Below are 17413 nucleotides of genomic sequence, written 5' to 3' on the forward strand. Positions count from 1 at the left end.
GCATTGTTAATTAGCTTCCTGTGACCTAATAGCACCACTCATAAAGACAGTGATGTTTTACTATGGTTAATTAGTCAACTCTGAAGGAAGGTAAATGTGTAAATGCCAACCACTGTCTTTATAACTCTAATTCCTACAGTTTTTGCAGACCAACAAGCTTGCAAAAATTTGCCAAACTCACTCAGTATTTCATAGATTCATAGATTCATAGATGCTCAGGTTGGAATGAACCTCAAGATATCATCAAGTCCAACCCCATGCCTGGACAGAAAAGAGTGCTGTGGTCAGATGGCCCCAGTCAGATGCCTATCCAGCCTTCTCTTAAAGACCCTTAAGGTAGGGGAGAGCACCACCCCGCTTAGAAGCCCATTCCAAATTCTGGCTACTGTCACTGTGAAGAAGTTTTTCCTGATGTCTAGCTTAAAACTTCTCTCTGTCAGTTTTTGGCCATTGTTCCTTGTTACCCCAACAGGTTCCCTGGTGAACAGAGCATCTCCAATACCTTGCTGTGCCCCACTAATAAATTTGTAGGTGGCCACAAGATCACCTCTCAGGCTTCTCTTGCAGAGGTCCCTCAGTCTCTCCTCATAAGGCTTGTCCTGTAAGCCCCTAACCATATGAGTGGCTCTCCTCTGCCTCTGGACCTTCTCAAGTCTATCAACATCCTTCTGGAATTATGGCCCGCAAAACTGGATGCAGTACTCCAACTGTGGTGTGACCAATGCCACATAGAGGGGAAGTATGACCTCCTTGGTTTTTATTTGTCATGCATCTGCTGATGCATGATAAAGTATGGTTAGCTTTGCTGATGATTTCGTCACACTGATGACTCATTTTCATCTTAGAGTCCACTGTGACTCCAAGTTCCCTTTCCATTTCTCTGCTGCTGAAAGGGTCATTTCCTAGCCAGTAGGTGTTCTGGATATTGATACACCCTAGTTGCAGCACTCTAAATTTCTTCTTGTTGTATTGTATCCTACTGTGTTCTACCCACTTTTCCAACCTGTCCAGGTATTCCTTTAATCATTCTCTACCCTCCACTTCACCCCACAATTTAGTATCATCTGCAAACTTGGATAGAGTACACTTCATGCCCACATCCAAGTCATCAATGAAGACATTGAGGAGTACAAGTCCAAAGACTACCCCACTACCCAACTTCTTCCAGGTCAATACTAACTCATCTACTACCACTTTCTAGGTGTGACCCACAAGCCAATTTGCCACCCACTGGACCATGTAAACATCAAATTCACAGCCTTACTTTATTTATTAGAATGGGATGGGATACCGTATCAAAGACCTTTGTTTCCACCTTTGTTACATTGGAATGCCTCTATTAGCAGAAAATCCTTTTTGAAATAGGGTCCCACAAAGTGATGTAGAGAAAACAAATGAAAAAGGTTTTATGAACGTAAAACATCTCTAGTAGGAAATTGCATTAAATATTTTTTGAAGTTATGTTATGAAAAAAAGCAGAGGATAAAATACAGCAGACAGATTTTTGCTATTAGAGACATAACCAACTTATCCACTCAGTTATGTCACTCAAACTGTCTCCCAAATAATGCCTGCAGCAGAAGCAATGTCTGAAGAAGACAGAAGGTCAACATCAAAGGACTTAAGGACCTAATCAAGTGAGACCTGAAGTACCAGCACCTTAACAAAAATACTGGTGAATTCCAGTCAACAAAAACAAGAGTATGTCAGTAGTGCTTGGGGTGTCTTCCAGTTCATTGTCATCATCACCTGAGAAGAGATATTTCAATTCACTATCAAGAAACATCAAGACTGATTTGATGAGAATGACCAAGATATCCAATAACTGATCAGCTGTAAGTGCATAGACTGTTGTGCTTGGCAGAATGACATCAACTCAAAGAAAAAGAAATTGGATCACCATCAAGCCAAGGCAGAGGTTCAAAGGAGGACCCATGATACAAAGAACAGATATTGGAAGACAAGGAAAAAAACATTCAACATCTCTCCAACATTCACCATAAGTGTGATTTTTTTTAGGGCCACCAAAGCCATCTACAGTCCAAGAATTCAGGGACCAACCTCTTTGAGACCTAATGATGGAGAAGACCTGATTAAGGAAAGGGGATCCATCAGTGCCTGATGGAAAGAGCATTTTGAAGACCTTATTAATTGAGAATATGTTGTTGATGACATTGTTCTCAATTTCATCTTGAAGTGAGCAGTCAGAGATGATCATGGAATCCCTCAAGCCCTTGATGAGGTGAGGAAACCTATCAAGCAGATGAAGACTGACAAGGCATACAGAATAGATGGTAAACCTGATGAAATCTTCAAGCAGAGGAAGAAGAGCTTACAACACAGCTCCAAACCCTCGTCTTAAGAATCTGGAATGATGAGGAAATCCCAGATGACCTCAGGGACACCATGATCATGACAGTCCCCACTTGCATGGATTGGCAGTTCCCTGGCCCCTGTCTGTGGGTGTTAACTGGAAGGACCTCTGAGGAGTCAGAGTAGCATGGGGGCTGGGTGTTCCCTTGACTATCCCACATATGCCTGGATTGAGGCCATGAAGTGGCTGGTGAGGGAACTCCAGGCAGAGATGAGCAGGATGCACTGGATCAGGGCTGCAGAGGATAAGATTGATGGATATTTTCATTCTCTGCAGGACTGGACACCTAGCACAGAGACATCATGGGAGAGTCCCAGGACAGCTGAATGGACAATGGTCACCTCCAGAGCTAGACAACGTGTGACTGTGACTGCTTCCTCAGTGCTACTGGGGAACAGATACAAAGCCCTGGCAGCACTAGAGGATGATGCAGCAGATGAAGTCACAGGAAAAGATATGTCTTCAACAAACAGCAGGAAGGCTGAGCAACAATCAAGCAGCTGGAGGAAGAAATGCCAGGTCATCATGATTGGCGACTCCCTCCTGAGAGGCATGGAGAGGCCTATCTATCAATCAGAGAGTACAAGGAGGTTTGCTGCTTACCTAGAGCCAGGATCTGAGACATCACTGTGAGGATTCCCAACCTCATCCTGACCTCTGATTACTATCCAATGGTTCTCATCCATGTGGGCATGAATGATGTGGCCAGGAGTAGTCTGGACCATGTCATGGGTTACTATAGGACTCTGGGGGCCATATTAAGGAAGTTGGGGGCACAGGTGGTCTTCTCATCCATCCTTCCAATCAGCAGTCATCATCAACATCAGGATGCTGCATCAGGGAAGTCAACCTGTGGGTCCGGAGTTGGTGCCATCATAAGAGTTTGGGCTTCTACAACCACGATCCACACTTCCATGAAAGAGGCATCTTGGGACAAGATGGTCTTCATCTCTCTTCTAAAGGTAGGAGTCTGTTCTCTTACAGGTTGGCTGATTTTCTCCAAAGGACTTTAAACTAGTTTTTTGGTGGGGAACAGGGAAGTAGAGAACCTTGGATCAGCATGTCCTGAGCAAAGCACTGGATCAGCCCAGGTAAGCACTAAGGAAAGCACTAAGGGGCCCAATAGACATCAGGACAGGGGGGTACTAAAGGCACCCATTGTAGGGGGTTAAATGTCTCTACACTAATACTAGAAGCAGGAGGAACAAGCAGGGGGAACTTGCACTCCTCTTTGCAAGCAACAAGTTTGACCTGGTTGGACTAACTGAAACCTGGTAGGACCCTTCTCACAACTGAGCAGTAAGCATTGAGGGTTACAAGTTGTACAGATGGGATAAAATGGGGGAAAAGGGGGAGGTTGCTCTCTAAGTTAAGGAACAATATACAACTTTTATAATCAAGATGGGATCAGAGTAGGGCCCAACTGAAGTACTGTGGGTCATGATGCACAGGGGTCAGGGGGAAAGGGACTTGGTAGTGCGGGTCTACAATAGACCACCATATCAGGAAGATAATCTAGACTTGGAATTCTTGAGACAGCTCTCAGAGGCCATATGGTCGAGAGATATGGTTGTCATGGGTAATCTAAACTGCACTGCCATCTGGGAGGAGCAGTCAGCTAAATCTAACTACTCATGTAGGTTCTTAACATACAGGACCTCCACCTAATGCAGGATATATACAATCCCACTAAGGGAAACACCTTGCTAGACTTGGTGTTGGCTACAGGAGATGACCTGGTGGGAAATCTGCAGGTACAAGGTAACCTGGGGAATAGTGACCATCAATTGATTGAATTCACTATCCGGAAAAGGGTGAGTAAACAAACCAGCAGGGCTGAAGTGCTAGACTTCAAAAAGGCTGACTTCAGGGTGCTTAAGAGATTAGTTAGACATTAAAGCTCAAAAGCTTTGGCAAAATGGGGGTCCAGGAAGAGTGGTCATTCCTCAAGGGAGTGATCCTATGGGCACAGAAAGAGATAATCCCATTGTGCACAAAAGGGGACAAAGAGGCCAAGAATCTCCCTTGGCTAAACAGGGAAGTCCAGGAAAGCCTAAGGGCAAAGAAAGAGGTATACAAACTGTGGAAACAAGGGATAGCTACCAAGGAGGTGCATATCTCCCTGGCTCGCACTTGCAGGGAATCAGTTAGGAAGGCCAAAGCAGGATTAGAATTTAGGCTGGTGACAAAAATTAAGGACACCAAAAAGTCCTTCTTCAGGTATATAGAGAGCAAAAGGAAGGTGCAGGGTAGCAGAGGACCCCTACAGGACAAACTAGGGCAATTGGTGACAGAGGGGGGACAAAGCTGATTTCAGTGAGTTCTTTGCATCTGTATTCCTAGACACAGACCAAGACAAATCTCCCAATTGGATCATAAATAGACACAGGAGGGACACCAGCCCACCAACTTTTAACACAGACGAAGTAAAGTAGCACTTGGAGGAGCTAGATGCATTCAAATCAGCAGGTCCTGATGAACTTCATCCAAGGGTGCTGAAGAAATTGGCCACTGTCATAGCAGAGCCACATACATGGCTGTTCAAGCACTCATGGTGGTCTGGTCAGATCCTGGAGGACTGGAAAAGGGCAAATGTGGTCCTTATTTTCAAGAAGGGGAGGAGGGAGAAGCCAGGAAACTATAAGCCAGTTAGTCTCACCTCCATCCTTGGAAAAACTCTGGAAAAAAAATCATTAAGAATCACATTTGTGGGAGCCGTACATGGGAAATAATGTTGAAAGGGAATCAGCACAGATTCCTTGCAGGTAGATCCTCCCTGACTAACCTTGTTTATTTTTGTGACCAGGTCACAAAATGCTTAGACACAGGACTCGAGGTAGATATCATCTACCTAGACTTTAAGAAGGCCTTCAATACAGTATTTCATTCTGTTCTCCTAAATAAACTGACAGTCTGTGATGTAGATAATTACACGGTCAGGTGGGTGGCAAATTGGCTTAGAGGTCACACCCAGATAGTGGTGGTGAATGAGTCTGTATGGACCTGGAAAGATGTGGGCAGTGGAGTCCCACAAGACTCAGTCCCTTATTAGGTCTTCATTAGTGACTTGGATGAGGGCGTGGAGAGCACCCTGTCCAAGTTCACAGATAGTAAAGTGACCAAAACGCTGGCTTGCATCCATAGATGCTTCTCAAGCAAATCCCAGGATGTCATTCTCCCCTTGTACTCAGCCTTGGTGAGGCTGCAGCTGGAGTATTGCATCCAGTTTTGTGCTTCTCAATTCAAAAAGGATGTGGAGAAGCTTGCGAGAGTCCAGAGAAGAGCCACTTACATGATCAGAGGTCAGGAAAACAGACCTTACAACGACAGGCTGAGAGCAATGGGGCTCTTTAGCTTGGAAAAGTTCAGGCTAGGGGGTGATCTGATGGCCACCTATAAGTTTATCGGGGTGACCACCAACATCTGGGGGAACGTTTGTTCACCAGAGTGCCCCAAGGGATGACAAAGTCAAACGGTTATAAACTACTGCAAGACCATTTCAGGCTGGACATAAGGAAGAATTTCTTTACTGTCCGAGCCCCCAAGGTCTGGAACAGCCTGCCATCGGAGGTGGTTCAAGCACCTACACTGAACACCTTCAAGAGTAAATTGGATGCTTATCTTGCTGGGATCCTATGACCTCAGCTGACTTCCTGCCCTTCAAGCGGGGTGCTGGACTTTATGATCTTCTGAGGTCTCTTCAGACCCTAATGTCTATGAAATCTATCAAATCCATGATACCAAATTATAGGGCAAAGTTAACACACCAGAGGGTAGGCAATGGATCCAGGTGGATCTGGACAGGTTGGAAAAACAGGCAGAGCTAAATCAGATGCAGTTCAACAAAGACAAGTGCAAAAAGAACCACCATCAAACTTAAAGGCTGGGGGATGACCTTCTCAGTAGCACAGCAGTGGAAAAGGACCTTGGAGTCATAGTTAACTCCAAGATGAACTTGAGTTGTCAATGTGATCAACAAGGCTAACCACACTTTATCAAGCAGTATCATGCAATAGCAGATGCATGACTAACCGGTTCAGGGAGATGATGCTTTCCCTCTATGAGACACTGGTCACAGTTGGACTATTGTGTCCAGTTTGGGGCACTGCACCTCAAGACGGATGCAGAGAATCTTGAGGGGGTTCAGAGGAAGGTCACTCATTAGTCAGAGGCCTGCAGGCAAGGACCTACAAGGAGAGACTGAGGGACTTAGATCTCTTCAGGCTTCGCAAGAGAAGGCTGAGAGGTGATATTGTGGCTACCTATAAATTCATTAGGGGAGGGCAGCAGGGAATAGGAGATGCTCTATTTACTAGGGCACCCCCTGGAGTAACTAGCAACAATGGCCACAAATTGATGGACAGCAGATTTCAGTTGGACATTATAAAGAACTTCTTCACAGTAAGGGTTGTCAAAATCTGGAATAGGCTTCCAAGGGAGGTGGTGCTCTTCCCTATCCTGGGAGTCTTCAAAAGGGGACTGGACAAGAACCTAGCTGAGGTCATCTGACCCCAGCTTTCTTTCTTGCCCAGGGCAGGGGGCCAGACTCGATGACCTACTGAGGTCCTTTCCAACCTTAACATCTATGAATCTATGATTCTTCAAGAAAGGAGATAGTCTAATTGTGGAAATCACCTTGCTGTCCACCGCAGGACAGATCATTGCAAGAACCCTCCTTCCATTTGCTGAAGAACTCTTCCCAGAATCTCAGTGTGGGTTTAGGGCATCAAGAGGCAAAACAAATATGATGTTCATAGGTCACTAGCTGCAGGAAAAATGCCAGAAACAATATAAACTCTGTACCCCTCTGGGGTCAAGACAACTCTCAGGATCTCAATATTGCACTGTTAGACAGGAGGGTGTGACACCATTGCACATATACAATTACATTGCACAAATCAATTAGGTGCATACACACACACTACCAGCTCAGGCACATACACATCCAAACCAGCTTAGGCACATGCATACCTATCACCAGTTCAAGCACATACACTATACACCCCAAAAGTTAGACACGGATCACAATTTGTATATCATGCACATAATGCCATATATATATATATATACACACATATATACATATACACATACATACAACCCACCTACACATATACACAGGTAAGTTTCTAGCTTGGATGGTACAGTGTGTATGTGTGTGCTTGGGGTACCTGGGATACTTGGGGGAAGGTTCAGGTGAGAGAGAGAGTTAAAGTGTAGGAAGTGAAAGTTGCCAGTACCAGGATTAGAACCAGTGCACTACAAAGAAGTTGACTCAGGAACGGAGGCTTGGCTTTACTTAAGGTAGACTGGGGCTGGAAACTGAGGCAGACAACTGAGATATGGGGGTGGGCAGATAAGTGGTGGCAAGGAGGAGACAGCCAGGAAAGAAACTGCTACCATTGTATTACAATCATTCCCAATCACTCTCATTCATCCAGGATCCAATTTACATGGGAGGGGTACGTGACTCATACCGTTGCGACACAGGGGATGCCTGGGCAGAAGACACAAGATGGAGACTTGACATACAAAGTGGAAACTTGACATGACTTTGGTTCACTTACAAACACAGGCTTAAACCATACAATATCCATATGAAACAATAAAAATCAATATGAAAAATGATAATAATATAATATACAACAGTAAGAATCAATACAAACCTAATAATAATACAATATAAAACAGTGGATATACAAAAACAAAAAACTTGCTACCAAAATAAAAATGTTAAAGCTTATCCTAAGTCTGAGCTTGCTTATGCTTGGCTATAAGGAATAGAGAGAGAAAGAAAAGCCAGAAATAATTGGGGAAGGGAAGGGAACGCATATCTATCATATATATATGTATGTATTAAAAAGGAAAAACTGGGGGTTTCGCTACAACCTCTCTATATGGCCTTCTTTGACCTAATGAAAGTCTTTGACTGTCAACTGAGAAGTTTTATGAAGGATCCTTCTCAAGTATGTATGGCCATCAAAATTTGTCACCATTCTCCACCTGCTCCATGATGGTATGCGAGCAGTGGTTCTCAGTAATGGATTGCCATCTCTCACAGAAGGCTGACATTAACAAAAAAATTCAACATTGCCTCAAATGTGAAAATGCATCCTTCAGATGTCCGAGGAAATGGGTTTTCGAAGATTGTGACATCAGATCTAAAACCAAGTTAATGGTTTATCAAGCAGTCATGATTCCCACCTTGTTGTATGGAGCTGAGACATTGACAAAGTACAGGAGACACCTCAAGTTGCTGGAGAAGCACCACCAACACTGCCTGTGGAAGATCCTTCAAATCCAGTGAGAAGACAAAAGCACCAATGTTAACATCCTGTCACAAGCAAGTACCGCAAGCACTGAGGTGATGATCATTTGACATCAACTTCACTGGGCAAGCCACAGCATCCGCATGTCTGACTCCAGACTCCCAGGACAAGTTTTATTCTCTGAGCTCAGTCAAGGTGTACACTCAAGAGGAGAGCAGAGAAAGCATTTTAAGGATGTTCTGAAGGCCAACTTGAAAAAATGTAACATCAACATCAAGCCATGAGAGAATATTGCCCAGGACCGCCCCAAATGGCGGAAGAGTCTGTTGCAAGAATATCAGTACTTTGAAATCTCATGATGATAGGAGGCAGAAAAGCAGAAGTGGCAGAAACAGTGGATGTGTCTATCTGTGTTTTTATGCAGCCTTAAACTTAAAGACCATTTGTCTAAAGCGCGTTAAGGTGATTTAGGCATACGTCTACACATGTACGCACAAAGGCGCATTAACACAGGGTGCAGACTGACTTGGGACTAAAGTTAGTCCCAAACCAGTTGCCATACACAGCGTTAATACGCCTTAGCACATCTACACATGAGTTAAGGCACTTTAGCTATTCACACCTAAATTGGATACCTGCTTTTGCCTGATACCCTTCAGATCCAGAGATAAGACAATTATGGAAAATAATTGTCTGTGACTGATACTCCCTTAACGCTTTGGTGACTGATACTCCCTCAGTTCTGCTATCTGATGTCACTGTCAAGAAGACCTTGAGTAGTGTCTCTCTCAGCATTTTGGAGATTCACTGCCACTTTTCCCAGAGCATTAAGTCTGACAACAGCCCTTCTTCAGTCTGAAGTTTGGAGCATATGCCCCATGGGTCTGTCTTGGAGGTAACATGTCCTTCTCTGGGCCTCCCCCTCTTAGTAATGGGGTAGGAGTCCTGTTGCAATAAATGTATGGTTTTCTACAAAAATATTTAAAAAGTAAAGAGTAAGTTGTCAGCATGAAAAAAGGAAACCCAAGAAAATTTATGCTGTCAGTGAGGGAAAAAATAAAGATTTGTAAACATCTCTAAAGATTCCCTGAATATTTTCAATATTTCATGTGGGCATAATCAAAACAAACTAAAAAAAATAAAAGAAAGAAAGAAAAGAAATTGCCATTGGCGTTTTCACACGTTTTGTTTTTATGTTCTAGATATTTGGTCTTTGCTGAAAAGTCTTTTCAAAAGATTGAAATGGGAATTTTCACTTCTTAATACATTCTTAATCTTCCATTACTTAGTAAATATGTTAAATGGTATTTAGTCATTGTACTTTCTCTCAGAAAATTGGATAATTAATTCTACTATGAAATGACTTATTATAATATGGGAAAAAACAGCAATATAAAATGTACCCAATATGTTATTAGACAAGGGAAAGCATGCATGGAGTTATCAGCATGTTATACAGCTATTATACTTTTGTCCTACTTTTCAGTGCTAGTACATCTGCATAAATCATACTTGCACAGACAGCATTAAGAACAGACCTGAATTGTATTAGGAACAAAGGATCTTTCAAATCCCAGAGGGGTATAATTTTCCTTTTAAAGCATCATCTGATTTATACAGAGAGCAGCAAAAAAGTGTCCTGTCCATTTTCTCTACACAATAAATTATTACTTCAGAGAGTAGAAAAACATGCTTTTCATCTAACTGCTCAACTAATCAGCAGTGATTCCTACCTCACTTGTTCTATCTTTTGCTGTTGTCTTCTTCCACCTACCCTCTCTTCTCAAAGCCCTCACCATAACTCATTCCTCCTACAAAGTCCAAACACTCATTCTTCTAGCCAGTGCACTAAAGAAAGGAGAAAAAAGGAGATTTATAATAGATTCTGAGACTGAATCATATGCCTGGTACTGCAACTGGGTCTTCACAACTGACAGCTCATTGATTACAATGGTACTCCTGGAGGTATCTGCATCTAATGCAATGGAGAATTAGAACAGTGTATTTTGTTTTGTATTTCTGTTTAGATTGCAAGCTCCCTGGGACAAGGATTGTGGGTATGGCATAGAGCATATTTTCAGCCCTCATTAAATATCTTACATAACAAAACTAACCACCCATGGAAATATTAACCCTTTGATTTCATCGATAAGAGGCTTCTTTTATAGGCATTATTTTTGTTGAGAATGCTACTATAAATGATACATCTTCCTGTAATAGTCAAGAATAAAGTGATGAGATGACCACTTTCCATAGGTCTTCATTTGGTCAGACAATCACCAGTTGCAGTATTTTAATAACTGCATGACATTTAGAACACTGGTTTACCTTGCAATGATAAATGATCGAGTATTATCTTCTCATCTGAACTACAGTAGTCTAATGGCTTCAGAATGTTTGTTAAAAAATCTACTTTTGACTCTTCCTACAGTGTGTGTAGAATAACATCAGGTTTACTGTTTTGGGAGGGGTATTTTTAAACAAATGACCTTTGTTTAGCTGGTAGGAGAAATGAAAAGAAAAAAAAAAAGTTTTTCAGGTACTCCCAGAAAAGTTGACATTGCAACCAAAAGGAACAAGAGTGCAAGAAGCAGAGATTCAACACGACTACATTTTTTAATGAATGCTTAAATCCCGCAAGGAAACCTCAGCCTGCATTTATTAAGTTGCACATCATTCTAGCACATAGAATGAAAATGTGTTTATTTTAATCATTCTGTACTGGTATGCAGGCCAGTTTGTTTTTCTTTCTGTTCTTTACTCTTGTCTGTCAAATATTGTCAGAGTCCATTCTGATGACCTGTTTCCAGATGGTCCTCTGCTTGGCAGATTTGATATGCCATGTCATATAAAAAGCTCATAAAATTGAAGTGGCATTCACTCCATACAATGCTTTGATTATCAGCAAACATACAGGGAATGGCACAGCCTCTCAGTGCCAAGCACTTAGTGCCCATTGGTTCTGTCATCCAAGTTCAGTTCAACACAGTTTAACATTTTAAGCCTTTTGTCACTCATGTGGCTGCTTGGCTTCTATGAAGCTAAGAACACATATTTGCAAATAAATGGTTGGTATGCACAAATCATTAGAGAATTACAGTTCAGAAAAGAAACAGAAATTGTGAGATTTCAAATGAGTGTCAAGGCTGTGCAGTCAGATTTTATACTTTATACTTCCTCCTTAAAAGCAACATTTTACAATATGCAACTTTTGGTTAAATAGGTTCACTAAGAACTCACCTACATGGACAGAATAAGCAGTGTACTAGCTTTGGTGAAAAACAAACTATATTTATTAAATAATTTATTGTTTTTACAGTTGAATTTGGAATTAATATTTCAACACTCAATACCAGTAAGCCTTGTTTTCTTCTCGTTGACTTTAGTTAAGCACTGTCAGCCATAGGCTGTTTAGAGAAGCTTGAACTTAAGTAGTATAAATCAGTACAGCTACTTTTAAAAAATGTAAGCTACTTTTTTTATATGCAGAAGCAATATTCTGAATCTAAGTCTGCTGCAGAAACCACAGAACATTTAAGTGAATGCCTCATAAGAGTTTACTTGAATCATTTGCTAGGCTTACTCTTTTGAAGTTCATCCTAAGGAACAAAACTGGAAGACAGATGTTCAGATCCTATCACAGCTGTACCATCTAGGAAGCTAGCTAAGTTGATAGAGAGAAAACAGACTCCCCAGGGAGAATAAACCATAATATTTGGTTACACAAAGTCAAAAACAAATGCTAAACTGATCCTTTGAACTAAATTCTGATTTTAAATGCATTACTGTAATGTTGACCAACTTCACTGGAGTCAGCAGAGTTGCTTCAGATTCATGCTAGTGGCAAGTTAAGGTCATAAAGAAATTAAACTCTTACCTCATTTTAAAATTTTAAATATTGTTCTTGAGATATAGAGGACAACTATTATTCAAAAACAGGACAATCAAGGAGCTGGAGATAGGGAAAGAAAGGGGAAGAGAAATGTAGGACATGTCTACACATAACACTATGTCATCATAGTGACACACTATAGCAACGTAATATCTATAGGTATCTACACATGACCAGCAGCTACTCCATTGTAGTGGCGTGTACCCCCATTATAAGCGACACTATGGTAAAGAAGCTGCTAAAAATAACTGTGACGTGTGCAGAGCCAACCCTAGGGGTGTGCGGGGCCTGGGGCATATCAGGCTGTGCGGGAGGGGAACAAGGGGTGGCAAGTGGTAGGAGCACAGTGGTCAGCAGTGCCTGTATGGCACTGTCTGAATGGCCCCCCAAAGCACGGGGCCTGAGACAGTCACCCCAATTTGCACCCCCTAAGGAATGGTGCTGGGTGCATGTCCGGTGCAGTATGAGCAGTTACTGCCCCATGCTTTAGTACTTCCAAGAGGATGTATTAAAGCACAGTGCAGCAACAGTGTTGCTATAGGGCAACATTTAGGCACACCCATAGAGTTGGGAATTCAGATATTTAAGATTCAGTGACACTTTCTGCCTATGTGTTATATTTTTATGTCATTTCTGTTACACTAAATTTACTAATATTGTTCCATTGATCATACTCTCACTTTGGTTTTGAAAAGTTTACTCATCCATCCATATCCAGTTTTGGGCCCCCCACTTCAGGAGGGATGTGAATAAGCTTCAGAGAGTCCAAAGGACAGCCATCCTTTTGATCAAAGGCCAAGACGGCAAGCCTTACAAGAAGAGGCTTTCAGATTTTGAAGTCTTCAGCCTGGAGAAGAGAAGGCTCGGAGGGACTTGGTGGCAGCCTACAAGTATATAAGGGGGTACATCGGGATCTGGGAGAACAGTTGTTCACCAGAACTCCCCAAGGCATAACAAGGTCTAACAGCCACAAACTCCTGGAAGGCCAATTTAAACTGGACATAAGGAAAAACTTTTTTACAGTCTGTGCACCCGGGATCTGGAACAGACTCCCCCAAGAGGTGGTGCAAGCACCAGCTCTGGACTCATTCAAAAGGTGTCTGGATGTTTATCTTGCTGGGACCATTTGACCCCAGCAGACATCCTGACTATGGCAGGGAGGCCAGACTTGATGATCTCATGAGGTTCCTTCCAACTCCTTGTCTATGAAATCTATGAAATACGTGTAAAAGAAATAAGCCTTAGGCTATGCCCAGGCTGAGCTCTAGAAGATCATTTGTGAGAATAATACTCCAAGACTGAGGGACTCTAAAGAGAATGCTCTCGTATATAATATATAACAATGACTGGGACATACAAAAGGAAACTATGTGCACACACACATACACATGTGTGCATGCACACACACACACATACAAATGCTTAGAAACAAGGATATAATCTACATATGAGACCAGATATCCAATACTCACTCAAGGTTAACGGAGGCAAAACTCTTACTGGAATCAATGAGTGGCTGAATAAATTTGAGTCCAAGAATTTTAAATATTCAAGATCAAAATGAGGATGGCATGATTTGGCAGGTAATAAAAAAAGGGTAAAACAGAATGTTGTTTACAGCTGTTGAGGGCTCGACATGTTTTGAAACATCAAACAAACTTGAGATAATGGTCTTACTCCTCCATGTCCTAGTCAGTATTCTGTGCCATACTAAGACAATAAACTAGCATCATTACAGATAAACTATCTAGTTCTCCTCCTCCTCTTCTGCCACTGAATGAGTTGCTAAAGACCCAAATCTGTTGGAGGACCAACAAAAATGAAAGAATGCACAGCTGGTAGTACCATCTGTGGTCATCAGCTTCCGGCCAAACAACCTTTTCCTAAGCATCTCCAGTTGTGGATAATAGAAAGCAATTGGATAGTGACTCAATAGTCAGAAGCAAAGAGTAAGAATCGTGGCCTTGGCTTAAGTATGCTACCTGTTATTGAACAGAATGTTTATAGTTACTGTCAGCAGACATGGCTGGTACTCCATTTCTCTCTGTACCAGTTCTTTCTCTGAAATTTGGCTGATTAAGAAGCTGAAAATCAAACAACTATATGCCAGGCATGCACAGCTGTATGTATGCTACTTCTTATCCATCAGCAGATCACAGAAAATGCCAGTTGCTTTATTTAGGTTGGGTTTAGGATCAAGAGCCATAAAAGAAAAAATTCTATAGTACGATATAACAAACACATTTTTCTGCTCCTCTTTTCATCTGTATACTACAACCTTTGTAAAGGATTTTCAGAATTATTTATATTATGTAATTCCTTATGCAACAAACAGTTATGACCCAACCAGATTGTAGAATGCAAGTCTATTGCAGCCCCCCACCCCTGCGTTCTTAGATTAGGTAGAGATAGTATTTAGCATGAATTATAGTTGATCCAAGAATTATGGCAAAGAACACTTCTTACATTCCTGCCAGAAACATTAATCAGCAAAGGAAAATCTTAAGCATGCTTACAATTGTTTACTTAGCTCTTACAAAGTAGGTAACCATGCTCATTTACTGGCTCATTATAGTGTCTACATGACATTAACTATCTTTAGTATATCCCTTGCCTTACATCAATAGTGACTATCTACAAATGCCTGAGGGTTCTTTTTTCTTTGACTGCTTTTAAGTGTTCTTGTCTTTTGTAGTTTGTTATTTCTTTCTGTTCTCCGTTTTTCATGTCTTTCAGATTACCTGCTGACTTTAATGAGGTGAATTTAGGCTGAGTAACATGATGAACCAGGTAACTTTTTGAGCAATCATTTTATATTTAAAGTATTTCATAAATTACAATGCCTTGGGCCAGGGTAGGTGTCAACATTTCATGTACAAAATTGAACCTAGCAACTTATATTTATTGAGTTAATTCAATAGAGAATGATACAATATGTGAAAGAAATATCCAAAACTTCAAAGTCAAATTTTGCAAGACAAAGATGGTAGGGGAGGCATCCAATATAAAATACCCTTGACTACATCCATCAGTGTGAAATATAAAGTATACTCCATCTACTTATGATAATCAATTCATTTTCATAGTTATCTAAGCAACAATTCAAAAGAAATAAGAATATGTCAAGTGAAAACTAGTAACATTTACATCAGCAATGTCTTCCAAAGCATTTTTGAAGGAAACATATCCACTTTATATGAAGAAAACATAATTCTCTCTCTCTATGTATATATATTTATATTTATATTTAAGAGTCTGTCTTTCTTGTTGAGAAATTTTGCAAGTTCCTTCACAGGTTTGTTTGTGTGTACATACACACACACACACACACCCCTACCAGGGACTGCCAAAATCATCAAAGTTCTCTGAATCTTTTCCGAAGATTTGGAGAGCTTTGAATCAATTCAGACCTTTAAATTGGTTCCCTATTTCGATTCAGATTTGGAGATTCGGCCACTGTATTGGGCTAAATCTCCCCCGAATTGAATCACCACCCAAAGCTTCACACAGGCCTAATATCTGTATACCGATAGATAGATAGATAGATAGATAGATAGATAGATAGATAACCTCTTCTTAGTTAATTTAGATCTTGAATAATGTCTGTGGGAATAAATCAAGTAAGAAAGTAAGAGTAATTAAAAGCAATCTATATTATTATTGTTGATAATTAGAATTACAGTAATACCTAATGGATTCAACCAGAGCATCCTTGTGCTAGGCATTGCACATATATAGAATGAGAATATATTTCTTGACCCAAAACAGTTATGGTCTAAAAATACATGATGGGTACTAGATAGATTAAAAAAACCAGATGGGGAGAGCACAAGTTAACAGTTAGACAATTATTATAAGGGTAAGAGACAAAGGTCACAGCACTCCAGCTGCCCAGCCATAGTTATATGAGTCTTCTTTCCCCTAAGTTTCTTCTCTATCTTTTAATTAAAAATAAATGGCCTGATTTTCAAAGGTCCTGAACACCCAGGGCTTCCATTGATTTCACAGGCAGCTGTGGGTGTCAGCACTTTAGAACATTAGGCCAAAAGTATTTTTATCAGTTGAAACTTCATAAGCTGTAGCTTATAAATGTGAGAGACTAGGTATATGTAGCTTAGAGGATTGAAGTTGTGCAGCTTCTTTCTTTTTCCCCTGCCACTATCTTGTTGATCTTCCAAGACACTGAGGCTAAGTACAGGCATTCAAGAAGCCTGAGGAGGAAGTTCTCTAATTTATGAGCTTTACTCTAAGCATCCAAGGTGACGTCTGAAGCAAATAGGATAGAAGTTCACCTTTTGGTGGGGTGGTGCTCAGACCTTCCTGCATAGGCCAAACCCAGCAGGTAAGGAGGTGCTCTCATATGCCTCCCAGTATGCCCCACAGGCTTCCCAGGCTGCTGAAGACTCTAGTATGGCTGAGCCACTTAACTGGCTGCTGGGCATGAGCCAACATGCTCCCAGCCTCCTGCTGTCATGAGCTGCATGTGTCTTTGTTTCCTAGCTTGCACACCCAAACAAACAGAGAGACCCAGTAGCTGTGGCAGGTCCTGCTAGTCATCCTGTGTAAGTCTTATTGAAGGCTGCAGGACATCATGGCCACCCACCTGGACCTGATGTGGCATCAGGTCATCATGACATGTGCTATCATAGCCAGGAACCACCAACCAGCCATCCCACGCATGGCCATCTAGCATACCCTGTACCTGCTATCATCCTGGTGTGTGTGTGTGTGCGTGTGTGTTTGTGCATGTGCATGTATTTGCCTCAGATGATTGGGTCCTCTGTGTGTGTGTGCTCACACTCAGGGGGTGCCCTGCACCTATGCTGGCAGCTGCTAATGGCTAGGGGTAGCACATTTGTCTAAAAAGGCAGACAGCAT

General features: G+C 41.6%; 1 long non-coding RNA gene across 1 annotated transcript; it reads right to left on the minus strand.

The window, feature by feature from the left end:
* Positions 1–805: 805 nt before the first annotated feature.
* On the minus strand, positions 806–16881 carry LOC109312220. The gene is made up of 3 exons (XR_002101751.1): positions 16871–16881; positions 7476–7479; positions 806–883 (listed from the first exon to the last, which is right to left on the minus strand). It is a non-coding gene; the product is annotated as an uncharacterized LOC109312220 (long non-coding RNA).
* Between the last annotated feature and the right edge of the window lie 532 nt (positions 16882–17413).

The sequence above is a fragment of the Crocodylus porosus genome, unplaced genomic scaffold (genome assembly GCF_001723895.1).
Source record: "Crocodylus porosus isolate Cpor-Errol unplaced genomic scaffold, CroPor_comp1, whole genome shotgun sequence".
Taxonomy (NCBI): Eukaryota; Metazoa; Chordata; order Crocodylia; family Crocodylidae; genus Crocodylus; species Crocodylus porosus.